The sequence below is a fragment of the Palaemon carinicauda genome, unplaced genomic scaffold, assembly GCF_036898095.1.
Source record: "Palaemon carinicauda isolate YSFRI2023 unplaced genomic scaffold, ASM3689809v2 scaffold79, whole genome shotgun sequence".
NCBI lineage: Eukaryota > Metazoa > Arthropoda > Malacostraca > Decapoda > Palaemonidae > Palaemon > Palaemon carinicauda.
This window is the reverse complement of record NW_027172082.1, coordinates 383,468-391,467: the sequence shown is the minus strand read 5'-3', so window position 1 is coordinate 391,467 and position 8,000 is coordinate 383,468. Positions and strand designations below refer to the sequence as shown.

The 8,000-nt window shown below is 41.2% G+C and overlaps 1 pseudogene; it reads left to right on the top strand.

Annotated features, from left to right (window-relative positions):
- Nucleotides 1-4,850: 4,850 nt before the first annotated feature.
- LOC137637488 (uncharacterized) lies at nt 4,851-5,746 on the top strand (annotated as a pseudogene).
- Nucleotides 5,747-8,000: the final 2,254 nt, after the last annotated feature.

Genomic DNA, 8,000 nt, shown 5'->3' with positions numbered 1-8,000 from the left:
GATCCATGCTTTTCAAAGTGGTTGCATACTTTTTCTGATGCAAACTCACAGTTTCTGCAGTTGCATTTGACTTGGTGAATGGAGAAAAAATCATCCTGGACAGATTTGCTCTTGATTCCCACAACAACCAGAATGAATATGTTGACACTGTGCCATTCATAATCCCTGCAGAATTGACATTTGCAGTTCACAGAATACTTCTTGCAGTGTCTGTTCTCTTTGTATAAGTGAGTCCATGCCCAGACACCTAAATAGAAGACAGACATGGCAGGCACAGAAGGGAGACTGGTGTCTCCTGTGCCGGGTAAGCACGTACTAGCACTGGCAGAGAGATCCTCTCAGTCCGGGAATGAGCTGAGATTGCCTGGCCTTATGCAATACACTGTCTCTTGCATAGGCACTTTGTAAGACTCTTCTATGCTGACTTGTTAGATGGTCCAGCCTTGTGCTACTAAGGGTGGAGAGGGGGTTATTCATACATGGTCAGTCTCTAGGGTATTGTCCTTCATTTAAGGTATTATTATTGTCTCCTGCCTCTGTTATTCTTAAGAAACCTTTGAACCTTAAGGACATCAATAAAGTTGCATGGACCCATGCTCTTGATTGGCCTCTAGGCTTCAGCTTTATGTCTGAGAGAGAGAGAGAGAGAGAGAGAGAGAGAGAGAGAGAGAGAGAGAGAGAGAGAGAGAGAGAGACTTTGTGGGAAATGCTTCTAGTTCTCGGTTCTTTATAAATCACAGCGTTTTTTGGGTGTGAAGATTTTCCCTGATTGCACATCAACATTTTAAGTAAAATCAACAATATTTTATATTTACTTTCAAATGAAAATAAAAAATATAAAAATACTAACTATTTCATTTATAGAAAAATAAATTTATCAAGAAATACAAATTATCTCGCATTTGTGTTTCTTTCTCGGATATCTAAAAGTAACAAAGTGATCAGTCCTTCTCCATGCGTTGTTTGATTGAAAATTATATAATCACTTGTTAGTTTTTGAGGAGTACAGACAGTGTTGCCATTTTAGCGGTTTTCCCGCTAGATCTGGATCTTTTTGCTTCAATCTAGCGGGAAGAAAATAAGTTTAGCGGCTAGCGTGAAATTTTAGCTTAGTTTGAAAAATTTTAGCGGTTTTCTGGATTTTTTCCTAAAACATGTTCTCATTAATTATTCCAATCCAATTTACAAAAGTCAAATTTCAGTAGAATTCTCGAAACTTGATGCCTGTATTTCCAAGTACCAGTTGCTGCCATGTTACCTTCTAACATACCATACAGGTATCACTCATGATTCCTACTGAAGTTTATTTCATTCCTGCCAACCAACGTTGACCAACTTTTAGTGTAATCACACCAACGTAAACCAGTCTTTGTAGGTTAGGGTTGACTATTGCGACTACTATAGGATACAGGTATATTGAATCTAAAGTAAAAATGCTTAAGACTCAATATACACAGAAATTTCGAAGTGAGTGGATTCAAGATGAAGATTTAAAACATTGGTTAACTGAAAAAAATGAAGGAAAGTGGTGAAAGTGTGCCTGATTGTAAATTTTGTCAGTGCGTTCTTGTGTCTTAAGATATGTGACTTGAAAGCTCACAAAAAAAAAAAAAAAAAAAAAAAAAAAAACAGGGCATATGCCGCTTCATCCAGTGCAAGACAGTTTACAATACCATTTCAGCCTTTAAGAAAATCAAGTGAAGTACAGATTGCAGAAGGACGTATGACATTGTTTATAGCAAAGCATAATTCTGTGTCAACTTGCGATCCCTTGAACGATTTATGCAAGGGATGCTTCACTGACAGCAAAATGCCATCAATTACATCGATTAAGAGATCGAAGAATAGTGCTATCTTAAAGAAGGTTTTGTATTCACATTCAAATACAGAGGTTGAAGGAATTTTTAGCTAGATGAATCTTGTGAAAAATAAGATAAGAAATAGAATGCAAACGAAAATGATGAATGCTATTCTTGGGATCCGTTCGGGGCTAAAAAGACATGCTAAATTCTGCTTTAAATAAGAAGTACCACCAGATGTTTTGATTATGATAGTAACGAAACAGACATACATTACTTCCACTGAGGGAACATCGCAAGCAGCTGTAGTAAGTTCACGAAGAGAGTAAGGGGCAGGAGGAGCCATAGTTAATAACAAAGGTAAACATTGAATTTATCTGTCTGTCCATAAGGTATCGAGTTGCATATAAAATTTATTCTCATCTTTTTTAATATCAAAAGGCAATATTCATGTGCATTATATATGTGTGATTTCATAGATAGATATAGGTGTAGATACAGATGTATGAACTATATGCAATTTTACACACACACACACACACACACACACGGTACATACAGCTTAGTGTTGATTTTTTTTAAGTTCTGTAGAATATCCCGTAAATCTAGCGGGTCCAAGCCCAAATCTAGCGGTTTTTAGGGTTCTGGCTAGCGGGAACTGAAAATTTTTGATGGCAACACTAAGTACAGATTAAGTTCTGCTCCTTATTACATTCATTTAATTACAAGTAGAATCAGTTCAATTACCTGAATTTACCAGCAATGGATCATGACAGTTGTCACCTCACGTAAAGTGTTGTTAAGCTGAGCGTCTGATCAAATTGTACTGTTTATTCTGCACAGATAATTTATTTGTATTGTTTATACCACAAAGAAGTTTATATTGTATTGTTTGTACCACAAAGACATTACTTTAATCAAAACTTATTTACTAACCTAAATTTCTCTCTCAGACATGTTTTGTCAATAAGTAATGTTAATGAGAAGATATAAAGTATTTAATAACACCAACTGAAGTCAACGACAAGAGCTTGTTTCCATTGAACACCCCATAATCTTGCAACTTTTTCATATCTTGAAATCATACTGTGATAAATTACACAATACATACGAAAAGCATATAGAAAACTTTTTTTGAATACCAGAATCTACTAAAATTATGGAATTAATAAGACTCACTATCGATGAGAGCTTGCAAGTAGGTACTGTCAAATATTGAGGGAATTTCTGTTGTCACTCAGCGGTGGAATTATGAATTTGTTTACTTGTTATTTTTATGCAGATTATGGAACACTTATAGTATCCTCAAACCAAAAAAAAAAAAAGTGTTATTAATAGAACCTAACCTATACGGAAAGAATAGCAAATCCTTTTCTATGTGGACTTGAATTGGTGTCGGTTTAGCATGTGGCCTACCTTTTTTATTCTGGTTTAGTATGCTCCCTACCTGGCTTGTTAGGTTAGGTTATGTCCAGTCAAGTAAAGTTAGGTCACATACTAATACAGGTAGAACTGCGTAGGCCATAATCGAAAGGTAGGCCACATACTAAACCGGCACCCTTAAATCGAAGGCTTTTTAGACATTTTTCTAAATGATGAAAGAAATGGAGGCTAACGATCCGGTGAGGAGCATTTCTTCAGATGAAACTGAATCCAGACAGCCTTAACTTCCTCAGTACAATAACCTTAACAAGAAAATAAGTGGTGTTCCAGGTGTACTTGGCCCAGTCTTATTCTGAATGTATACTATTGGTCTATCAAGATTGCTACAAACGCATGGTGAGAAGTTCAAATTATTTGCAGATGACACACAGTTTTACTTCTCCATAAAACGGATTTTGAGCAAAGCGAAAAATCTATTTATGGGTGATATCGCCATGTCGTCCTGATGGATGGTTCCTTTAGGTAGCTTTCTAAGGGATATTTGGGTAAATTGATACTCCCAGAGAATTGATCACAGGTCTCCAGAATTCTGATCAGCTTGTCGAATTTGGTGTCAGAGGAAACCTTCTGAAGTGGATAAACGGTTATCTCAGTAACAGATAATCGCCTGTTTTCTTTAAGGGTGCATGTAGCTCCTATAAAAATTTTGAGCTTGGCACACCTCAGGACGGTGTATTGAGCCCATTTCTTTTTAATATACTTGTGCACCGTGTACTGTCTCTCCTCCCTGCTATCCCTGGAACCACTGTAACCTGCTATGCTGATGATGTCTGCATCCACTCCACTACCCCTCGAGACGTTCAGCGTGTCCTTCAAGACTTCTACAGGTCCTGTACCTCCTGTGGCCTCATACTCTCCCTAGAAAAAAGCAGAATCTTTTCTGCGCTGAATGATTTAAAGTTTTCAGGCATCCTGACCTTAGATGTCAGGATGCCTGAAAACTTTAAATCATTCATTCATTCTCTGCGCTGAACCTCCGAGACCTGCCAGTGTTCACTATGGGTGGGAATATTATACCTCACTGCACACAGTATACATATCTAGGTGCACCAGTCAGATTCACCCCTGCTATACCCGCATGACAATGAATCCACCCCATGGTGAAAAACCTTCTTGATCCCCGTGGCTAAAACCCTCTATATCCTCTTCTTAAGGTCAGTTGTTGACTATTTATCTCTTGCTTTAATTCAATTACCCAGACCGGCATTACAACCTCTAGAACTGTTCCAAAATAGAGTAATGAGGTTTATCCTAGGATGCCCTCCTTCCACTCGGATAGTCAACGTGCAGACCGAACTCATGTTACCTCCATTAATAGATAGAATTTATGCCAATGTAACTTTGTTTTCTGTTAAATGTCTACACTCTCCACATTTTACTTCAAACTTCTCTGCTGTCCTCAGAGCATCACTTGACGAAGATGCACCAAGACCTCAACTCCGGCCAGGGGGCCATAACCTAGTTAGGGCAGTATGTGAAATTCTTCGACACCTTGATATTGGTGTACCTGAGCAAGCAGTCATCCTAGATTTGCCACCATGGTGGGTTCCTATTCCTGCTGTCACTTTCACACCAACCTCTAAAGATGCCCATACCAGTCTACAGAAACAGCTTGTTTTGGAAACAATATCCAAAGTGTCAATTTCAGTTCCTGCAGGACACCACATCTACGTTGACGGCTCAATACAGGCAGATGGAAGTGCAGCATGTGCTATGTTCTCCTCAACTTTAGAACCTCCTGAGGGTGGGTGGCATGGTCGCAGGTTGCCAAACTCATCCAGTTCCACTTATTGCGAACTTCAAGGTATATGGGATGCAGTAACTCTACTTGTTAGAAGAAATGTGAATGGATTGGTGATCTGTGACTCCAAACCTGCACTCCAGGCACTGACATTTTCTAGGCCCAGCTGTGGCCGTGTTGTGCAAGACATAATGTGTCAACTCGCTGCTGCTTACAATGCCTCGCTTGACATGTCCTTCATGTGGATACCCTCCCATATTGGGCTCACTGGGAATGACATGGTGGACAGTCTTGCTAAAGCTACCTGCATTCTGGACCTTGATGACAGAAATGATGAGCCCTCACTTCGCTGCCTTAAACATAGAATATATTCAGCAGCTTTTGCCTGTACAGTACAGCGTAGGGATGCAGAGAGGGTCACTAGTGTTTCCATAGAACACCATGATAACTTTCTGCATAGCCGTCACAAGTACCGGCGTCGTGGACTCATGGTGCGTAGGCATAATGTCGTAAGTGCCAGGATAAGGTTGGGATATCGTCCTGTGTGGCAGGTTGGACAGACACTAGATATACTACACTACACCTCATGTAAACTGTGTAACCTTGCTATTGCCAATAACCTTGAACACTACTGCCTTCATTGCCCCACTGTCAGGAATCTGTTACCTCAAGGACAAAATTTACTTCAAACCTGTCAATATTCACTCAAAGATGACCACCTAGATGTAATTTTGAATCGTCATCACACTTTGGTGGTTGCTAAACTGTCGGTTGCAGTTGTTGTGATAATGGAATACGAACTCATATATGTTATTTTTGTAAATGATATACCGATGATTCAATGCTGTAATATTTTTTTTTTCTTTTTCCTGCTAATTTCTGATGTACTGTATGTAACCTTGTTTGACGTCATTGGTCGTAATAAACTTATTAAATAATCGTAAGTGCCAGGATAAGGCTGGGATATCGTCCTGTGTGGCAGGTTGGACAGACACTAGATATACCACACTACACCTCATGTAAACTGTGTAACCTTGCTAATGCCAGTAACCTTAAACACTATTGCCTTCATTGCCCTACTGTCAGGAATCTGTTACCTCAAGGACAAAAAATTTACTTCAAACCTGTCAATATTCAATTTTGACTCGTCATCCACACTTTTTGGGCTCAAGCCATGACATCCTGATGGAAGGTTCCTTCGGTAGCTTCCTTGGGTATATTTAACTACAAAGATATTCCCAGAGAATCAAACCACAGGTTATCACAGAATTCTAACTTCTGGTGCGAGTACCCTAAAGGTTTCCCTCTTGGATATCGTATATCAACAGGGGACGTATGTATTGACACGCCACATAGCTATCTGCACCCCATATAGAGTTAACACTTCGATATGGAAAGGTGGAGAATAACTGGGGAGCCGTTCCACAGTTACACTCATCCGTGGCTCCTTTTGGTACTCGAAACGTAAACAAACGGGCGCCATAGCTAAATGACGTCACGTCCGTCCTCTTCCTTCTGCTTGTAGCGCCTTGCTCTAGTCGGATTTCCCCTTGTGCGATTTTCATCGACTTACATCGGCATTATGTCTTTACCTTCAGCCTCGCCTTCTTCTGGAAAGTTGAGTACTAGGTCCCAGTATTGTTTAAATGAGCTCTAGCCGTAAAGTAACTTCTACTTTTCGTAAAATATTGTGTTTTGTGACAGAGCTGTGCCGGTCCCGGACGAGCCATTTTATGGCGTCGCTGTTCTTTTGCATGCCTTATTTAGCTAGCCAGAACAGCTTTATCCGGCCTCTTAACTAATTGATATTGTTAGTTATTTAGTCTTCATAGCTAGGAATTAGGTATATCGTGTTTTAAAGCTGAACTACTCGGTCGTCGTTCAACCTCATACTAGTTTGCTGGCTTAGCCCCTAGGCTAGATAGCCTAGCACTTGTGTTCATGCATGATATATACCAGTGATTATAGGTTAAGTTATGAAGATTGTGGCATTATTTAACATACTGTTAACTGTGATGTAAGTGTTTTCGCATTCAGGGACCATATAGGGGATCGGTTGATTGCGTTCCTTTCCAACCTAACCTAAATGTAGGAACCCCTATATGCTCCCTAAATCCCCTGCCTGTGGGCATTCCCTCTGTCTGGCCATGCTTCCCCTTCTATATAGGGGAATCTTGTCTACAATCAGAGTATTTATCGCTTCTCAGTCTACCCTAAGGGAATGATTCCCCCTTAGGGTTGCGACCGAGAAATAAGGAACGGCTCTGCCCTTCCAAAGTTGCATCTGGTTGGGTTACTCATCCCTTCCTGCAACTTGCAATGTGTCTTTCAGCCTACCTAGCCTGGGAATTAACTCTCCTTATCTAGGTTAGGCTTCGGGGGGGCTAGTTCTGTACTTTTGTAGTTTGAGATGGTACTCCTGTACCAATCTCATCCTGGTTACCTAGGCTAGGGAGCGTTCTCCCTATCCTTAGTGGCCGTTCTTGTACAGAGCCTCCACTATGAAAGACCCCTCTTCTTCTCCCTCCCCACCTATCCCTTTGGTGTAGGCTTGCTTATACACATCTGCCCTTAGTCCTACAGCTCCTCCCCTGGGGTGGAGTGGTAGGGCTAACTTGTTCTCCTGCTGAGCTGGCCGCTCTGGTTCATATAGCCTTCATAGCGATCTATGGGGGTAGCCTCTGGCAGCGGTTCGGCCAGCAGGGGGTCCCCCTCTTGAGTGCACTCTAACCCTTCCTTGGGTTACCCCAGGCACCCGGCCAACTGCCGGCCCCTTGCCGTTGGATGCTAGGAGTACCTACTCCTTTCATGAGTGCATTCTCTCCGGAGGGATGCCGGAGGGGTATGTGGTCTTACCCCTCCAATCCCTCCTTACCTGTCTCTCCTTCTATCATGGTGCTGGTCCCTTGCCGCCTCTACTGCCGGCGATACTGCCTTACCTCTGGTGACACTCTTTCATAAGATTCCCCCACTCCTCTAGGTCGTCAGCCTTCCTTGTGCCGGAGGCTGCCTCCTTC